Source organism: Pseudorasbora parva, chromosome 14 (genome assembly GCF_024679245.1).
Source record: "Pseudorasbora parva isolate DD20220531a chromosome 14, ASM2467924v1, whole genome shotgun sequence".
Classification (NCBI taxonomy): Eukaryota; Metazoa; Chordata; class Actinopteri; order Cypriniformes; family Gobionidae; genus Pseudorasbora; species Pseudorasbora parva.
Genome location: NC_090185.1, coordinates 4,374,964 through 4,394,963, shown reverse-complemented (window position 1 = coordinate 4,394,963; position 20,000 = coordinate 4,374,964). Strand labels below are relative to the sequence as shown.

The window sequence follows — 20,000 nt, the reverse complement described above, 5'->3', positions numbered from 1 at the left end:
TTGAGAGAGGAAATGACATTGGTGTCAATGAAGGCCTTTCTGAGCCATCGGATTTCAACACTAATATCTTCATCTGTGTGTGAAGATGAGCGGAGGTCTGACGGCTGTCCAACCACATTAGGGATTAATCACAGAATTTACATTTTTGGGTGAACTAACTCTTTAAGACACATTTTTTCTTAGCAGAAAACTATTGTGTGTTAAGGATGTGGCATTGAGCGACAGTGACATATAGTCCAGTACCCTATAGTATGCGTTTCATCTCGGCTACATGTATTCCAGCTCACGAGCTAGGCTTTTAGCAGGTATGCTGGTCGCTTCACTGGAATACAAATAAGCCAGAGCCGGGCGGGACGCAGCATGGAAAGTGAGGATCAATTCCCATAAAAGCCTCGTTTTACACGTTCGCTGTACTTGCTCTAAATCAGGCAGAAATTGAATTTGGATGAATTGCATCCTGGTTATGGTGATGTTCGCTGTTACCTCGCTCTCCCTTTTTAAGTGGTTTTTCCTTCCACTTTCCTTTGCGCCGTTTAAGTGCATGTTGAGAGTAAACAGTGATGGATACAGATCTTTAAATGGGATTCTGGGAAGGTAGCGGACTGAAGGAAGGAAGGATGGAGGTGAAGCACTGTGTTCACATTCGACTTTGTCCATCAAGAAGCGTTGTAATGAGATTCAGGGTCGATAACATGCAGCAGGGTTTCTCGGGATCAAGCGGTTTACCAACTCTTTGGCTAATGCTAGCGCACTCACGTAGCGCACACTCCCCAGAGAGTGACTTATAAATATGTCCATGCCACTTTATCAAAGCTAGATTAGCCTTGTGTACAATTAAACAGACTTTTGTTTTCTGTTTAACTACAATCTACACTGAAAAATACGGAGCCCCTAAAGGGACATGGTGATAGAAAAAAATATGTCATTGTTGCGTCCCCCATGAAACTTTGCATTCAACCCCGTTCACAAAATGTTTACGTTCCTTCAATAAACTTTACATACACTCGCTAAATGTTTATATTCCTCCAATAAACTTTGCATACACTCGCTAAATATTTACATTCCTCAATAAACTTTACATACACTCGCAAAAAGTTTACATTCCCCAATAAACTTTACATTCACTCGCTAAATGTTTACGTTCCTCCAATAAACTTTACATTCACTCGCTAAATGTTTAGGTTCCCCAATAAACTTTACATTCACTCGCTAAATGTTTAGGTTCCCCCAATAAACTTTACATTCACTCGCAAAAAGTTTACATTCACTCGCTAAATGTTTACGTTCCCCCAATAAACTTTACATTCACTCGCTAAATGTTTAGGTTCCCCCAATAAACTTTACATTCACTCGCTAAATGTTTAGGTTCCCCCAATAAACTTTACATTCACTCGCTAAATGTTTAGGTTCCCCCAATAAACTTTACATTCACTCGCTAAATGTTTAGGTTCCCCCAATAAACTTTACATTCACTCGCTAAATGTTTAGGTTCCCCCAATAAACTTTACATTCACTCGCTAAATGTTTAGGTTCCCCCAATAAACTTTACATTCACTCGCAAAAAGTTTACATTCACTCGCTAAATGTTTACGTTCCCCCAATAAACTTTACATTCGCTCGCTAAATGTTTACGTTCCCCCAATAAACTTTACATTCACTCGCTAAATGTTTACATTCCCCAATAAACTTTACATTTGCTCGCAAAAAAGTTTACATTCCCCAATAAACTTTACATTCACTCGCTAAATGTTTACATTCCCCCAATAAACTTTGCATTCACTCGCTAAATGTTTACGTTCCTCCAATAAACTTTACATTCACTCACTAAATGTTTACATTCCCCAATAAACTTTACATTTGCTCGCAAAAAAGTTTACATTCCTCAATAAACTTTACATTCACTCGCTAAATGTTTACATTCCCCCAATAAACTTTACATTCACTCGCTAAATGTTTACGTTCCTCCAATAAACTTTACATTTGCTCGCTAAATGTTTACGTTCCCCCAATAAACTTTACATTCGCTCGCAAAATGTTTATGTTCCCCCAATAAACTTTACATACACTCACTAAATGTTTACATTCCCCAATAAACTTTACATTTGCTCACTTAATTTGTAATGTTCCCCAAGAAATGTTACGTTTGCTCACATAATTTTTTATGTTCCCCAAAAAACTTTACGATTGTTTGCAAAATGCTTGATCTCCCAATAAACTTTACGCTTGCTTAGAAAATGTTTACGTCCCCCCAGTAACTTTACGTTCACTCTCTAAATGTTTATGTTCCCCAGAGAAACTTAATGTTTGCTCACTTAATTTTTAATGTTCCTCAAGAAACTTTACGTTTGCTCGCTTAATTTTTTATATTCTCCAAGAACTTTTACGTTCGCTCGCAAAATGTTTATGTTCCCCCAATTAACTTTACACTTGCTTATAAAATGTTTACATTGCCCCAATAAACTTAACGTTCACATGTAAAATAATTTACGTTTCCCTCAAGAAACTTTACGTTTGTTTGCTAAATGTTTACGTTCCTCCAGTAAACTTTACTTTCACATGTAAAATGTTTACGTTCCCTCAAGAAACTTTACGTTTGTTTGCTAAATCTTTACGTTCCCTGTAAATGCTTCAACTTAAACTTATCTCAGTTTCTCATTTTCGTTTAAAGTTTTTTTGGACTAATATTTATATTATATTTAATTTCAGCCTTATTTCAAATAACAGTAACAGAGATTCTCATGTTATTTTAGGTATGTATTAATTTGCTCCAGATTAAGCGGCCCAGTCATGTTTACTGTACTGAGATCAAGGAACTCCCATGCGGTATATGCAAATGATTCCTGAAATCTTGTAAAACTGTGTAATGTTTGCCCACAGTAGAATTAATCATCCTTTCAGATAAGCATTAGCGTTGATGCTGCCTTCGAGTCACGTCAGAATTATGGTATTTACGAGATGAACAGCATACCAGTGTCATAATTACCAGCAGGAGACTCTTTGAGCCTTGACTTTACAAGTTGAGGACGCCAGCTAAAAAATCCTGGAAGCTAATTGGTTTTAGCCATGTTGATAAGAATAGTGATGGAACTGTAATCGATCTTCGTCAGGCTAGTGACAGACAAAGAGAGGGTGTTCAATTATGTTGACAACATTTTATGTCTCATTGACCTTGTCTATTTTAATTCGCAATCAAATGACTCTTTTGAATTGATTCTTTTTTTAATGAATCAATTAATGAATGAATGAACATTATAGGTACTCAAGGCTTACTATTTAATATTAATATTTAATTATTGAGTCATAGACATTAATATTATTAAATGATCATTTTATTGTGTCCTTCATCTGCTGGCCTTCCCGGAGAGCCGGATTGCTGACGCCAGTCTTAATGTGCGCTGATGACTTGTTTAATGGGCCTGTAATGGGCCTGTAAGCTCCAGTTGTGTTTTCCTGCACTAAGCTTTTAAGAAGTGTTCCCTCACTTCTAACCCATATTCCCAGGATGGTCGCTTCATCCGTGCCGGCATTCTTGGCCTCATATAGGCTTTAGCAAGCTTTTGTTGCTCTGTAGCAAATTATTTTAATAAAAAAAAAAAACTATTATATTAAAAATAAAATAAAACAATATTAATACATTTTATTCATATTAATTTATATTCATAACACATACCACATTAATTACATTAATAATAATAATGAAGATTTTTTTCAGTCATATATTTAAATTAAAAGTATGTCTAATTATAGTAGAAATACTGTATTACAGTAATACGAGTTGTGCACATTATACAGTAATGAGAATATTTGTATAGTATTCATTTTAATAACAATACTATTTTTTGTCAATAATACATTTCTTTTCCCTGACTATTATTATTGTAATGCAAAAACTATTATATTTATTCTGCTGCCTTTAATATGCTTTTTTTAAATAAAAAAATGCAGTAATGAGAATAACGTGTCGACAATAATAATAAAAAAATGTTTTTTGTTTTTTTTTTAAATAGGCAAGGCAAGGCAAGTTTATTTGTATAGCACATTTTATACCCAATGGCAATTCAAAGTGCTTTACATAGAAATGAATTAAAACAGTGGTAACAAATGCATGAGAAATAAGAATACCATATGGACGAATAAAAAATTAAAAACAAGCATAATTAAAACAGTTATTAAGAAATATATAATAAAATAAAATAAAATGGTCAGATCCACAATAATGGTCTGATATAAAAATAAAACATTCTTCAGTTTACAGCCTACATACATGTACCATCTTTATTAGATCACCTCTCCTTCATTTCTGTCTCAGGCCCCGTCCACACGGAGACGCATTTAGCTGTATACGTATACATTTTGTACTGTATTTACATTTATGCATTTGGCAGACGCTTTTATCCAAAGCGACTTACATTGCATTCAAGGTACACATTTTACATTTTTTTTGTCAATTCCTGCTTTCCCTGGGAATCGAACCCATGACCTTGGCGTTGCTAGCGCCATGCTCTACTCATTGAGCTACAGGAAAGATATCAGCGTTTCGCCCACACGGATCACGGATTTTTCGAAACCGGGTCCCAAAGTGGGTAAATCTGAAAACGATCATCTTCCGTTTTCGTGTGTACAGCGAAGCGAATCCGTATATTTTCTGAAACGGTGATGTCATCACACTACGTCCAGCTACGTCCAGGTGAAAGAGTTAAGGGATACAGCTACGGGCACTGGGCATGCGCACATCAATATCGCGTCATTTAATTAACGTATTTGCATTATTGTAAGGGTATGTTATGGGTTGGGGTAGGTGTAGGCATTAATAAAACACATCTGTTAAGTAGCAAATGTATTTATTGTTATTGTATTGTGAGATTTTGCCTCACCTCCGACCACTGCTATACCCCTGCTAGCCACAACACTTCTTCTCCGTTATTAGTGTATTTCTGTGGCAGAATTACAGCGCCACACACTGGCCTGGCATGCAAACTACATCGTTTTTAGTCAGTTTTCGTAATCTCGTGTGGACGCTGATATTTCTTGAAACGAGGAAAAAAAAGAGATCGGATTGGGAAAGCAGTGGCTTCGTGTGGACGGGGCCTCAAACACGTTCATAACATCCATTTTAATCACTATTCCCTGATTTTTACTCAGGAACCTTCTTGTTAAACCCATTCTCACTCATCATACCCTCCACAGATTTACACATACTCAAAACTTACTGTCAAACTTACTATTTCCATTAAAATAGTAAAGTTAATGATAAATAATAATAATAATAATACATATCAGAAATTTGACAATGATTTTAAAACAAATTGCTTTGGCAATAATGAAAAAAGTTATATTAATGATTAATAATAATAATTATTAGTATTATTACAAAAAAAATCAGTAATGAGAATCATGCATTGACAGTAATGAAAAAAGTAAAAAGAAATAGTAAAAATATTAATAACTAATTAATAATAATAATTCATTACATTTATATAGCGCTTTTCTAGGCACTCAAAGCGCTTTACATAGAAGGGGGAATCTCCTCAACCACCACCAATGTGCAGCATCCACTTGGATGATGCGACGGCAGCCATATTGCGCCAGAACGCTCACCACACACCAGCTGATTGGTGGAGAGGAGACCGAGTGATTAAGCCAATCAGGATAGGGGGAAGATTAGGAGGCCATGATGGACAGAGGACAAAGGGCAAATTTGGCCAGGATGCCGGGGTTACACCCCTACTCTTTATCGAAGGACATCCTGGGATTTTTAACGACCACAGAGAGTCAGGACCTCGGTTTAACGTCTCATCCGAAGGACGGTGCTCTTTGACAGTACAGTGTCCCCATCACTATACTGGGGTGTTAGGACCCACACAGACCACAGGGTGAGCGCCCCCTGCTGGCCTCACTAACTCCTCTACCAGCAGCTACCTGGTTTTCCCAGTTGGTCTCCCATCCAGGTACTGACCAGGCTCGGCCCTGCTTAGCTTCAGTGGGAAACCAGTCTTGGGCTACAGGGTGATATGGCTGCTGGCTCACAGGGTGATATGAACTAATAATAACAAATAAACAGTAATAATAACAACAATAACAAAATGTTTTGAAGTCTCAGTAATGAGCATTATGTGTTGCAATAATGGGAATGAAATCAATAAAATCTGGATGAATTACAGTCATCAGAGTTTGGAGATAAAATTTGTTGAAACTGTACATTGTAAAAAAAAACACGCATTATACATTTGTTTTTATGCAAATCTTTTTTTTTTACATTCATCCTTTAGCAGAGGCTTTTATTCAAAGCGACTTACAGATGAGAGCAACAGAAGCAATCAAACCAACAATATGCAAGCGCTGTGACCAGTCCCAGTTATGTTTTAGATGGATGTGTGGAGTAGAAAGTGTTGTTTGTCCTGTAGATTAGTGAGTGAAGTCTTACAGCCCAGATATCTCGCTCCATTTCTCTTTGCGACAGACTGCCTTGTAGTACGAGACTCATTCAGAGCTGGCTTTGTAGTCGGGCCTCGGCGGGCCGTCACACACCATCAGAGAGAAAACACTCGGCCTTCACACTTTGAACTGACGCAAAACCCAGTCCTCTTCAAGTTGTCCTACTTTCGGAGTCTGCCGCACTGCTTTGTTCGGTCGGAGAGCAGCAAGTCGTGTAAGTAATGGCTCTATTTGTTTGCTGTCTGGGCTGTATATTTTCATAATGGGAGCTGAGAGGAATCTGGCAATAAAATGGCGTATAAATCAATTAGAGCTGAGGTAGATTCATATCTGGCTTCTCCTCCGTCTGAGGCTGAAGTAACTATTGCCATTACTCACATGGAGCCAAGCTGCTGATTACATCGAGACCGCGCTGCTTCCAGTTACTCCGGGCACCTTGCTAAATGGGCTTAAATTTTTAATTTCCAAAGGAACAAAGATCACATCTAAGACAGAAGATAGCATGCCAGTGGTTTATTTTAGGAGCGATGGGTTATTTCGGGAGGTGCCGGGCAAACTGGTGAGTTGATCGAGATCTAGATCGGTGGTTCTCAAAAGGTTTCACGTAATCATACTGATGGCCAGTCTTAACCAGAAAATGTCCAAAAATATTAGGATAAGCAAATTGTTAAAAAGTCAGAATTGTTCAAAAGTCAGAACTGTGGGATATAAACTGGCAGTTAGGGAAGAAAATTTGAAATCGCGAGATGTACACTCACAATTACAAGAAAAAAGTAAGAATTGTGGGAAAAAAGTCCCAATTACAATTGTGAATCGCGAGATATCAACTCTCAATTACGTGAAAATAGTACGATTTGTGAGATAAAAATTTGCAATTATAAGAAATAAAGTCATAATTGCGAGACATAAACTTGCAATTATGAGAAAAAAGTAAGAATTGTGAAATAAAAACGTGTAATTACGAGAAATAAAGTCAGAATTGTGAGATAAATTTGCAATTACAAAAAAAAAATCTGAATTGTGAGACAAACTTGCAATTACGAGAAATAAAGTCAGAATTGCGTGACAAACTCGCAATAAAGTAGGATTTGTGAGATAAAATGTGCAATTACGAGAAATAGTCATAATTGTGAGACATAAACTTGCAATTATGAGAAAAAGTAAGAATTGTGAAATAAAAAATTTGCAGTTACAAGAAAATTTGGAATCGCGAGACATAATTTTGCAATTACGAGAAATAAAGTCTGAATTGCAAGATATATAAATCGCAATTATGAGAAAAAAGTTATAATTGCGAGATAAAAATGTATAATTGCGAATTATAAAATCAGAATTCGGAGGACAAAGTCAGAACTGTGGGAAATAAACTGTTATTTACGGAAGAAAATTTGAAATTGTGAGATGTAAGCTCACAATTACGAGAAAAAAGTTAGAATTGTGAAAAAAAGTCCCAATTACAATTCTGAATCGCGAGATATAAACTCTCAACTACGTGAAAAAAGTAGGATTTGGGAGATAAAAATTTGCAATTACGAGAAATAAAGTCATAATTCCGAGATATAAATTCGCAATAATGAGAAATAAAGTCTGAATTGTGAAATAAAAATGTGCAATTACGAGAAATAAAGTCCGAATTCTGAGATATAAATTCACAATTACGGAAAAAAAAAACAGAATCGCGGGACAAACTCGCAATTACGAGAAATAAAGTCAGAATTGTGTAACATCGCAATTATGAAAAAAACAGTACGAATTTTGAAATAAAAATGTGTAATTGCGAATTATAAAATCAGAATGGTGAGGAAAAAGTCAGAACTGTGAGATAAAAACTCGCTATTGCTAATGATAGTCAGAACTGCGAAATATAAACGTACAGTTACGAGAGAAAAAAGTCAAAATTGTGATTCTCTTTTTCCTTTTGTCTTATGCAATTTTGGCCAAATCTGAGGAAAAACCCAGTGGGCGTTTACACTGATGTCTCACAACAGCCAATCACAGCAGTGGGCGTTTACTCTGAAGGCCTACAGCAGCCAATCACAGCAGTGGGCGTTTACTCTGAAGTCTCACAGCAGCCAATCACAGCAGTGGGTGTTTACTCTGAAGTCTCACAGCAGCCAATCACAGCAGTGGGCGTTTACTCTGAAGTCTCACAGCAGCCAATCACAGCAGTGGGCGTTTACTCTGAAGTCTCACAGCAGCCAATCACAGCAGTGGGCGTTTACTCTGAAGGCCTACAGTAGCCAATCACAGCATATATATATATATATATATATATATATATATATATATATATATATATATATATATATATATATATATATATATATATATATATACTACAGTTGTTTTTTACTTTTTGTAAATATAGCTAAAAGCAGTAGTATGGATTTGCCTCAAAATAGAGCTTTGGTTAGACGCAAAACTTTTGACATCAGCAGCTGAATACATTCAGGAAGCGCTCTCCTCTATTTCAGTTTATAAAGTTAGCAGCGTGTTCTTATTAGCCTCCAGCATCGTTTTCCCAGAAGTCAGTTGTGACCGGTTCATAACCTGCTAGGTGAGAATCTTGAGAATCAATCTGTGTGTGTTCCTCCTTTAACAACGCACCCGTTCCTCTTTCGCCGTGTTATTTGCCTTGACAATCTCCTCCAAAATGATCAGATATAGTGTCGCGCCCCGTACATGCTTCAGAATGTCAATGCACCTCGGTAAACTACCTGAGCCAGGTCTTCTCATTCCGTTAAAAGCCACCGGATCGCCTCGAAATCACAATCGCTGGCCCCTCTTCCAGAGATAATTCAGATGTTGTCACTGCAATTATCATTAGAAGCTTTTTGGCTCTTGCGTGCCTGAGTTGGGGGTTTATTTACAGGCTCGTAGTATTTTGCCATCAAAGCCGTTATTTATCCGCGGACGGGATGGGGGTGCGCCGGTGTCATACGGGCTCATTTTTAATAAATGTGGAGATTAGTGTGGATGATCCGGCTCTGGTCCGGCGTTCCCGAGGTCAAAAGCAGGCTGGAGTTCTGTGGCACAAATCCTGATCTAGTATTAATAACCTAAATGATTTTTCTATAGCACCCCCTCCGCTAGCGCAGGATAAACACAGATTATATATTCATAAGAAACCTTTGATTAATTTCATGCTGACGTGTTAATAATGCACAGTTATAAACCGCATTTTTTCCTCGATAACTAACTCCACGAATAATAATGTTTTTAGTGCCATTTCAACTGTGTCTCATAGCTTTTATCGACTATTATCGGTCTTGCTAAGGCTATGTTTGCTAGCATCATTAATACACACAGTTACGTTTTTGCATAATTTGGCTAAATTAAAGCTTGGTTGGAAATGATAAGCACAGTTGTTATTTCCGGGGGTTACATAAATAATTGCTGTTTTGGTTTGGTTATAATAAAGTCTGTTAGTTTTTCTACTAGGCTATAAGTAACATCTCAATATTCCTCATATAAATAATTCATAAGCAGAATAAAGGGGCGGGTCCTGATTGAGTTAGTTAGTAGTGTGTTAAAACTGGTGGTTATGATAAGGGCTCATTTAAATATTCATACAAATATTCAATATTGAGTTAGTTAGTAGTGCATTAAAACTGGTGGTTATGGTAAGGGCTCATTTAAATATGCATACACCGAATAAAGGGGGCGGGCCCGGTTGAGTTAGTTAGTAGTGCATTAAAACTGGTGGTTATGGTAAGGGCTCATTTAAATATTCATACACAGAATAAAGGGGCGGGGCCTGGTTGAGTTAGTAGTGCATTAAAACTGGTGGTTATGGTAAGGGCTCATTTAAATATTCATACACAGAATAAAGGGGCGGGGCCTGGTTGAGTTAGTTAGTAGTGCATTAAAACTGGTGGTTATGGTAAGGGCTCATTTAAATATTCATACACAGAATAAAGGTGCGGGGCCTGGTTGAGTTAGTTAGTAGTGTGTTAAAACTGGTGGTTATGATAAGGGCTCATTTAAATATTCATACACAGAATAAAGGGGCGGGCCTGGTTGAGTTAGTTAGTAGTGCATTAAAACTGGTGGTTATGATAAGGGCTCATTTAAATATTCATACACCGAATAAAGGGGCGGGGCCTGGTTGAGTTAGTTAGTAGTGCATTAAAACTGGTGGTTATGGTAAGGGCTCATTTAAATATTCATACACAGAATAAAGGGGCGGGGCCTGGTTGAGTTATTTAGTAGTGCATTAAAACTGGTGGTTATGATAAGGGATCATTTAAATATTCATACACAGAATAAAGGGGCGGGCCTGGTTGAGTTATTTAGTAGTGCATTAAAACTGGTGGTTATGGTAAGGGCTCATTTAAATATTCATACACAGAATAAAGGGGCGGGGCCTGGTTGAGTTAGTTAGTAGTGCATTAAAACTGGTGATTATGATAAGGGCTCATTTAAATATTCATACACAGAATAAAGGGGCGGGGCCTGGTTGAGTTAGTAGTGTGTTAAAAGTGGCAGTTATGATAAAGGCTCATTTAAATATTCATACACAGAATAAAGGGGTGGGGCCTGGTTGAAGGCTCATTTGAATAATTCATACAGAATAAAGGGGTGGGGCCTGGTTGAGGGCTCATTTGAGTAATTCATTTGCAGAATAAAGGGGCGGGCCTTGGTTGAGTTAGTTAGTTAGTTAGTTAGTTAGTTAGTTAGTTAGTTAGTTAGTTAGTTAGTTAGTAGTGTGTTGAAACTGGCAGTTATGGTAAAGGCTCATTTAAATATTCATTCACAGAATAACGGGCGGGGCATGGTTGATGGCTCATTTAAATAATTTACAAGCAGAATAAAGGTGCGGGCCTGGATGAGGTAGAAGTGTGTTGAAACTGGTGATTATGGTAAGGGCTAATTTAAATAATTCATAAGTATAATAAAGGGGCGGGGCCTGGTTGAGTTAGTAGTGTGTTAAAACTGGCAGTTATGGTAAAGGATCATTTAAATATTCATACACATAATAAAGGGCGGGGCCTGGTTGACGGCTCATTTAAATTATTTATAAGCATAATAAAGGGGCGGGCCTGGATGAGGTAGAAGTGTGTTGAAACTGGTGATTATGGTAAGGGCTCATTTAAATAATTCATAAGCATAATAAAGGGGCGGGGCCTGGTTGAGTTTGTAGTGTGTTGACACTGGCGGTTATGGTAAGGGCTCAATTATATAATTCATAAGCATAATAAAGGGGCGGGGCCTGGTTGAGGGCTCATTTAAATTATTCATAAACAGAGTAAAGGGGCGGAGCTTGATTAAGGGCTCATTTAAATCATTCATAAGCAGAATAAAGAGGCGGGGCTTGGCTGAGTTAGTTTATAGTGTGTTGAAATGGGTGGTTATGTTGAAAGGGGTATTTCCCAAACACTAGAAGCACTAGAAGCCGACCAATCAGAGCACAGTGTGTTTTTCAGAAGGAGGGGCTTCATAGGAACTAAACGGAGCGTTACTGACAGACTGGGAAGAGAGGAGCCGCAACAATGAAGAATATGAGGAAATAATCAGCATTTAAGCAGGAAAACATGCTCTAATGCTTTGTAAAATGGCGTAATATGGGTTGAGAAGCTTTCCAGGGCTGCAGAACATGAGCAATGAGGCTTTTGGCCGTAAACAGGTGTGGGCCGACTGATTTATCGTAATTAATCCGATGTGTCCATTCCTCCGGCTGGGACACATCTGCGACAGAGCGCCGCTCCCAATGTCACAATGTCAGTGAAGGGCAATGAGATTACTTTGATTAAAAAACTCAAAACAATTAATTAATTTCCTGGATTCCAGCGCTTTCGAGCTCATGATCATTAGGACACACTCAAGATCTGGCGTTGGTGAGCGCAGCTGTCAGGACGTCCAGATTGGCCCGGATCAACTGCAACAAGAACAGCGCCTCTTTTCATTTTGCAGGCCACGCGGTAATTATTATTTTGCGGGTTATGGAAAAGCTGGCTATTTTTAAAGGATAGCACTGGCACTTATCTGTCCAAAACAGGCCCACTAATAAAACTTGAGCCGGAGTGGCCTGGGATGGAGAGATTTATTCCCGGGGAAAACGAGACATGAGTGAGTGAATCCCTCAAATGTTAAAAATGTTCAGGTCATATTTCACTCTAAATCACTTTTAATGTAAATGTAAATTTTTTTATATAATTAATTTAAAATATACTGTTTTGTAATCATTTTAATATTTAACATTAATATGTTAATAATAAATGATTTGATATTGCTATATTATATATGTAAATATTAAGCATGTACAGAATTAATTGATAGCGGATATTTATATATTTTTCGTTAGTTTCTTATTGGTTAAATTAACATTATAATAATAATAATAATAATAATAATAATTAAAAAATTTATTATAATGTGTTATATATGCATATTAATATATTAATAAGGCATTGAATATATATGTGGTATTAATTAATATATTTAAATATTTAGTGTGTACTTTATCCAAATGAATTGATAAAATTTATTTATTTATTTATTTGTTTGTTTATTTATTTATTTTAATTAGTGACCAAAATAATAATAATAATATATATATATATATATATATATATATATATATATATATATATATATATATATATATATATATATATATATATATATATATGATATATGTACTAAACTTTATAATCCAATATTATTATTATTATTATTATTATTAACCCCTATTAGCTTACAATCATTTATTAAAAACACTGTCAGTGTGTATTATGAATAACTTTGATGCATCATTATCATTATTAACTTGCTGTGTTGTCTTACAGTCATTTATCATAAAGCCTCCTGTATGGAGAGTGAAAGTGTGTGTGCGTGTGTGTGTGTGTGTGTGTGTGTGTGTGTGTGTGTGTGTGTGTGTGTGTGTGTGTGTGTGTGTGTGTGTGTGTGTGTGTGTGTGTGTGTGTGTGTGTGTGTGTGTGTGTGTGTGTGTGTGAAGATCAACACACACTGTCCTTCCTCTCCCGATATATACCCTGCACCATGAAGCTTGGCCATCTGTCGGCCGCCGCCCGTGCCGGAGAAGACCGGCCACATTTAGACTCTTGTTAGTGTGTGTTCAAGTGCAAGTGAGCTCCGATTGATCACACACCCTTTCCTAACACTGAGGCTAATGTACTGTCACGTCCCCTGGCGGGATAGCGCTAGCGTTAGCGTTAGCTCACAGCTCTGCTATATTCAGCCTGATTAATGAAGCGTCAGCGATGAGGGTGCAGAGAAATGGCGTACGTTACACAACCCCCCCGCCTTGTGGGACCTGTTATGATTGGGTAGTCTCGAATTAAAGCGTCCCGTTAGGACGACGAATCATGTCCGCCTGCTGGCTGGCAGGTTGTCGTGGAAACCGTGTCCCCAAAGGAGGCTGAGGGTTGTCTATGGGCAGGGAGAGGGATGAGCACAAAGATAACAGGAGGAATAAAACTGCGCAACAAGAGCACAACACGTTTTAAATGGGGGGGGGGGGGGGGCATAAACTAGCCAAAGTGGCATTACGCTGAACGTTTACAATGTGAGGACGCTTGATTTGGTGTGTTCGTAATACAACAGAAGCATGCATTGCATCGCAACAGGAGCTCAATGTTGTGTTTGCGAAAAAATCGGTGAAAGTGCCATTTTCGTAAAAAAGGTTGTATTGTAAAATGTGTCTTCATTTGTAATACGACACAAGTAAGCATGGCATCGCAACAGGAGCTCAATGTTGTGTTTGCGGAAAAAATAGCGAAAGTGCCATTTTCTTAAAAAAAAAATTGTGTTGTAAAATGTGTCTTCATTCGTAATACGACACAGGTACGCGTTGCATCGCAACAGGAGCTCAATGTTGTGTTTGCGAAAAAATGAGCGAAAGTACAATTTTTGTAAAATAAATTGTTGTAAAATCTTAATTTGTAATACAACACAAGTATGCATTGCATCGCTCAAAAAATGAGCGAAAGTGCCATTTTTGTAAAACATTTTGTGTTGTAAAAGGTGTCTGCATTCGTAATACGACACAGGTATGCATGTCATCGCAACAGGAGCTCAATGTTGTGTTTGCGGAAAAAATAGCGAAAGTGCCATTTTCGTAAAAAAAGGTTGTGTTGTAAAATGTGTCTTCATTTGTAATATGACACAGGTATGCATTGCATCACAACAGGAGCTCAATATTGTGTTTGCGATAAAAATGAGCAATAATACAATTTTTGTAAAAAAAAAATTATGTTGTAAAATCTTCATTCGTAATACGACAAAAGTATGCATTGCATCGCAACAGGAGCTCAATATTGTGTTTGCGATAAAAATGAGCAATAATACAATTTTTGTAAAAAAAAAAATTATGTTGTAAAATCTTCATTCGTAATACGACACAAGTAAGCATGGCATCGCAACAGGAGCTCAATATTGTGTTTGCGATAAAAATGAGCAAAAGTGCCATTTCATAAAAAAAATTGTGTTGTAAAATGTGTCTTCATTCGTAATACGACACAGGTATCCGTTGCATTGCAACAGGAGCTCAATATTGTGTTTGCGAAAAAATGAGCGAAAGTACCATTTTTGTAAAAAAAAAATCTGTTGTAAAATCTTCATTCGTAATATGATACAATTAAGCATTGCATCGCAACAGGAGCTCAATGTTGTGTTTGCGAAAAATGAGCGAAAGTACAATTTTTGTAAAATAAATAGTTGTAAAATCTTAATTTGTAATACAACACAAGTATGCATTGCATCGCTCAAAAAATGAGCGAAAGTGCCATTTTCGTAAAACATTTTGTGTTGTAAAAGGTGTCTGCATTCGTAATACGACACAGGTATGCATGTCATCGCAACAGGAGCTCAATGTTGTGTTTGCGGAAAAAATAGCGAAAGTGCCATTTTCGTAAAAAAAGGTTGTGTTGTAAAATGTGTCTTCATTTGTAATATGACACAGGTATGCATTGCATCACAACAGGAGCTCAATATTGTGTTTGCGATAAAAATGAGCAATAATACAATTTTTGTAAAAAAAAATTATGTTGTAAAATCTTCATTCGTAATACGACAAAAGTATGCATTGCATCGCAACAGGAGCTCAATATTGTGTTTGCGATAAAAATGAGCAAAAGTGCCATTTCATAAAAAAAATTGTGTTGTAAAATGTGTCTTCATTCGTAATACGACACAGGTATCCGTTGCATTGCAACAGGAGCTCAATATTGTGTTTGCGAAAAAATGAGCGAAAGTACCATTTTTGTAAAAAAAAAAAATCTGTTGTAAAATCTTCATTCGTAATATGATACAATTAAGCATTGCATCGCAACAGGAGCTCAATGTTGTGTTTGCGAAAAATGAGCGAAAGTACAATTTTTGTAAAATAAATAGTTGTAAAATCTTAATTTGTAATACAACACAAGTATGCATTGCATCGCTCAAAAAATGAGCGAAAGTGCCATTTTCGTAAAACATTTTGTGTTGTAAAAGGTGTCTGCATTCGTAATACGACACAGGTATGCATGTCATCGCAACAGGAGCTCAATGTTGTGTTTGCGGAAAAAATAGCGAAAGTGCCATTTTCGTAAAAAAAGGTTGTGTTGTAAAATGTGTCTTCATTTGTAATATGACACAGGTATGCATTGCATCACAACAGGAGCTCAATATTGTGTTTGCGATAAAAATGAGCAATAATACAATTTTTGTAAAAAAAAATTATGTTGTAAAATCTTCATTCGTAATACGACAAAAGTATGCATTGCATCGCAACAGGAGCTCAATATTGTGTTTGCGATAAAAATGAGCAAAAGTGCCATTTCATAAAAAAAATTGTGTTGTAAAATGTGTCTTCATTCGTAATACGACACAGGTATCCGTTGCATTGCAACAGGAGCTCAATATTGTGTTTGCGAAAAAATGAGCGAAAGTACCATTTTTGTAAAAAAAAAAAATCTGTTGTAAAATCTTCATTCGTAATATGATACAATTAAGCATTGCATCGCAACAGGAGCTCAATGTTGTGTTTGCGGAAAAAAATGCGAAAATACAATTTTTGTAAAAAAAAGTTGTGTTGTAAAATGTGTCTTCATTTGTAATACGACACAAGTAAGCATGGCATCGCAACAGGAGCTCAATATTGTGTTTGCGATAAAAATGAGCAAAAGTGGCATTTTGTAAAAAAAAATAGTGTTGTAAAATGTGTCTTCATTCGTAATACGACACAGGTATGCGTTGCATTGCAACAGGAGCTCAATATTGTGTTTGCGAAAAAATGAGCGAAAGTAGCATTTTTGTAAAAAAAAATCTGTTGTAAAATCTTCATTCGTAATACGACACAAGTATGCATTGCATCGCAACAGGAGCTCAATGTTGTGTTTGCGAAAAAAATTGCGAAAATACAATTTTTGTAAAAAAAAATTGTGTTTTAAAATCTTCATTCGAAATACGGCTCAAGTAAGCATTGCATCGCTCAACAAATGAGCGAAAGTGCCATTTTTGTAAAACATTTTGTGTTGTAAAATGTGTCTGCATTCGTAATACGACACAGGTATGCATGTCATCGCAACAGGAGCTCAATGTTATGTTTGCGAAAAAATTAGAGAAAGCGCCATTTTTGTAAAAAAAATTGTGTTGTAAAATCTTCATTCGTAATACGACAAGTATGCATTGCATCGCTCAAAAAATTAGCTAAAGTGCCATTTCGTAAAAAATGTTGTGTTGTAAAAGGTGTATGCATTCGTAATGCGACTCAATGCATTGCCTTTAATTGTAACGGGACACAACTATACTTGTGTCGAAACAGGAGCTCAACATGTTTTGTTTGTGATAAACTAACAAGTGACGTTTCCTTAAACAATTACAACACGAGGATGCTTGATTTTGTGTTTTTGCTTTGTAAAATGTGCCTTTCATCGTACAAATTTCCAAAGTGATGAATTAGGCCTGAAGATACACTATGCTAATATGTGGACCTCTAGCTGCACATTACACACATGATGGCGACTGGTAAATCTGTGTGGAAATGGGGAAAGCCGGAGCGTATGGATGGACTAGCGATCGGGGTGAATAATGCCGTTCTGTCCTCTGAACCCAGGTTCATTCGTCAGGCCCTTTCATCAGCTTTTCTTTTTCTTTTCCTCTTTCCTCAAGGTGCAAACGAGGCTGCTGAAGAAAACGCCACTAAAACCAGCCGGAGAATGAAGCAAAAGGAATATTAAAACAGCAGAGAGGTAAAAACAACAACAACACCATATATACATATATTTTAAATTGATATATACAATTTATATATTGTTATGTTTAATATTAAATTTTAATAACGTATACATTTTTTAGTTACAATTTGATATTTATATATTATATATTTATTTTATTTATATATGTAATTTAAATGGTATTTACTATTCATTATTTATTTAAGTATGTATATTGTGTGTGTTCGCCGTGCTCAGTTTGTGTGTTACTTCAGTTTGTGTGTTCGAGTGTGTGCTGCTTGTTTTCTGTCATTGACCGTCTGTCACAGATATGTGGCTCGGGAGTCGTGTCACTATCACATTATTTGCCTTGTTTCTTCTCAACGAATCTGTCAACGAGCTCCGCTTCACCTTCATTGCTCTGGTTGGTTGAAGCACTACTAAATTGGTGGGTGGGGCTACTGGATTAGACGAGTCGGTGGGCGGGGCTACTGGATTAGACGAGTCGGTGGGCGGTAGGGATGGGACGAAATATCGTTTGACAAAATATCGCGATACAAAACGTGACGAAACGCATCGAGGTCGAAAAAAATGGATCGCGAAATAAAGATAGATGGCACTGCTGCATGATTTGCGTAGTATATAAATAATTTAGTGTATTATGTGTGTGTGTGTGTGTGTGTGTGTGTGTGTGTGTGTGTGTGTGTGTGTGTGTGTGTGTGTGTGTGTGTGTGTGTGTGTGTGTGTGTGTGTGTATGGGGCAGACATAACAAAACGCAGCGTGCATTTTCTGTTTGATCTGAGGCATAGCCCGTAACGTTAGTTGGAAAAAGTGAGAGCAGTCAGACAAAGGATGCAGCAGCAAACATTAATAGGGAAAGAAAATGGTTGACATTAGCATTAATATTCTAAACCAAAAATGCAGTTATTGCCTACATAAACTACCATATTTTCTGTTGAACTTTTATTAGACTCCAGAAAGAAAAGGGCGTTTTTTCACTGAGCACATTCTCTGCAGTCTGAGCGCGATGCACTGCAGCTCACTCTCGCTCATGTCTGAGGTAAATCATTAACACCATCACCGCTTACAGTACACCTGTTTTATTGAACTAAATACATTACAATCGGCTAAAACAAATGCGCAGGTTACTTTCCTGAACAAGCGCGCTCCCGAGTCCGTGTTCTTCACACTGTCCACGTGAATCGCAGCCCAGTTCGGTGCGCACACGCAAAATACTGGCAGTGTCAGGGAATGCGGATCTCTTAAAGGGGCCGCACTATATTCCTACTCGTGTAATATGGACCTCCTCCAGATATGGTGTGGTTCTGGTGCGCTCACTGGTACACATTAACAATTTTTTATACGAACTTTGCCCTGTTCTGAATTAAACTGCCAGTGTAAAAACTCCCTTTATATTGTTAAAATGAGAGAAATCACTACTTACTCATTATTTTTAAGTTTAGGCTTAAGAGACATGAACAATTTCTTAGATAAACATATCTATGACCTTTGATATGTCTAGTCTTCATGCTGTATTGATTATTATTGAATAAGTATGGTTTCACTAATAATAAATGTACATTTGCATAAAGCATGCATATTTGTCCATACCTATGTTGATTAGAGTATTAAAAACTTAATTTAAACTTAATTTAAGATACATTTACAATTGCTAAAAAGGTACGATTAAATTGCGATTAATTGCGAGTTAACTCATGAAAGTTTTTGAAATTTTTCGATTTTTTTTTTTTTTTTTAAACAACATAGAACCAAAATACAAAAAAAGAGAAAAATCCTACCTTTCGTTTAAGGACATTACTTAGGTGGTAAAAAAAAAAAAAAATCACAGATTTGGAAAGAAAAAAAAATATTTTGATATCGTATCGTGACGTATCGTATCGTAACCCTGGCATATCGAGGTGCATCGTATCGTGAGTTTAAGTGTATCGTCCCATCCCTAGTGGGCGGGGCTACTGGATTAGACGAGTCGGTGGGCGGGGCTACTGGATTAGACGAGTCGGTGGGCGAAGCTACTGGATTAGACGAGTCGGTGGGCGGGGCTACTGGATTAGACGAGTTGGTGGGCGGGGCTACTGGATTAGACGAGTCGGTGGGCGGGGCTACTGGATTAGACTAGTCGGTGGGCGGGGCTACTGGATTAGAGTAGTCGGTGGGCGGGGCTACTGGATTAGACGAGTCGGTGGGCGGAGCTTCTGGATTAGACGTGTCGGTAGGCGGGGCTACTGGATTAGACGAGTCGGTAGGCGGGGCTACTGGACTAGACGAGTCGGTGGGCGGTGCTACTGGACTAGACGAGTCGGTGGGCGGTGCTACTGGATTAGATGAGTCGGTGGGCGGGGCTACTCGATTAGATGAGTCGGTGGGTGGTGCTACTGGACTAGACGAGT

At 37.3% G+C, this 20,000-nt stretch overlaps 1 protein-coding gene and 1 pseudogene across 25 annotated transcripts in view; one reads left to right on the top strand and one right to left on the bottom strand.

Moving 5' to 3' along the window:
• ptprsa (protein tyrosine phosphatase receptor type Sa) overlaps positions 1–20,000 on the top strand; it is a 361,627-nt gene that overhangs the window by 50,147 nt on the left and 291,480 nt on the right. For all 25 annotated transcript variants that reach the window (XM_067415256.1, XM_067415253.1, XM_067415250.1 and 22 more), the window contains exon 2: positions 17,548–17,627. The gene's annotated coding sequence lies outside the window, so the exon portion shown is untranslated. The remainder of the gene's footprint in view (positions 1–17,547; positions 17,628–20,000) is intronic.
• LOC137040828 (5S ribosomal RNA) lies at positions 5,907–6,023 on the bottom strand (annotated as a pseudogene).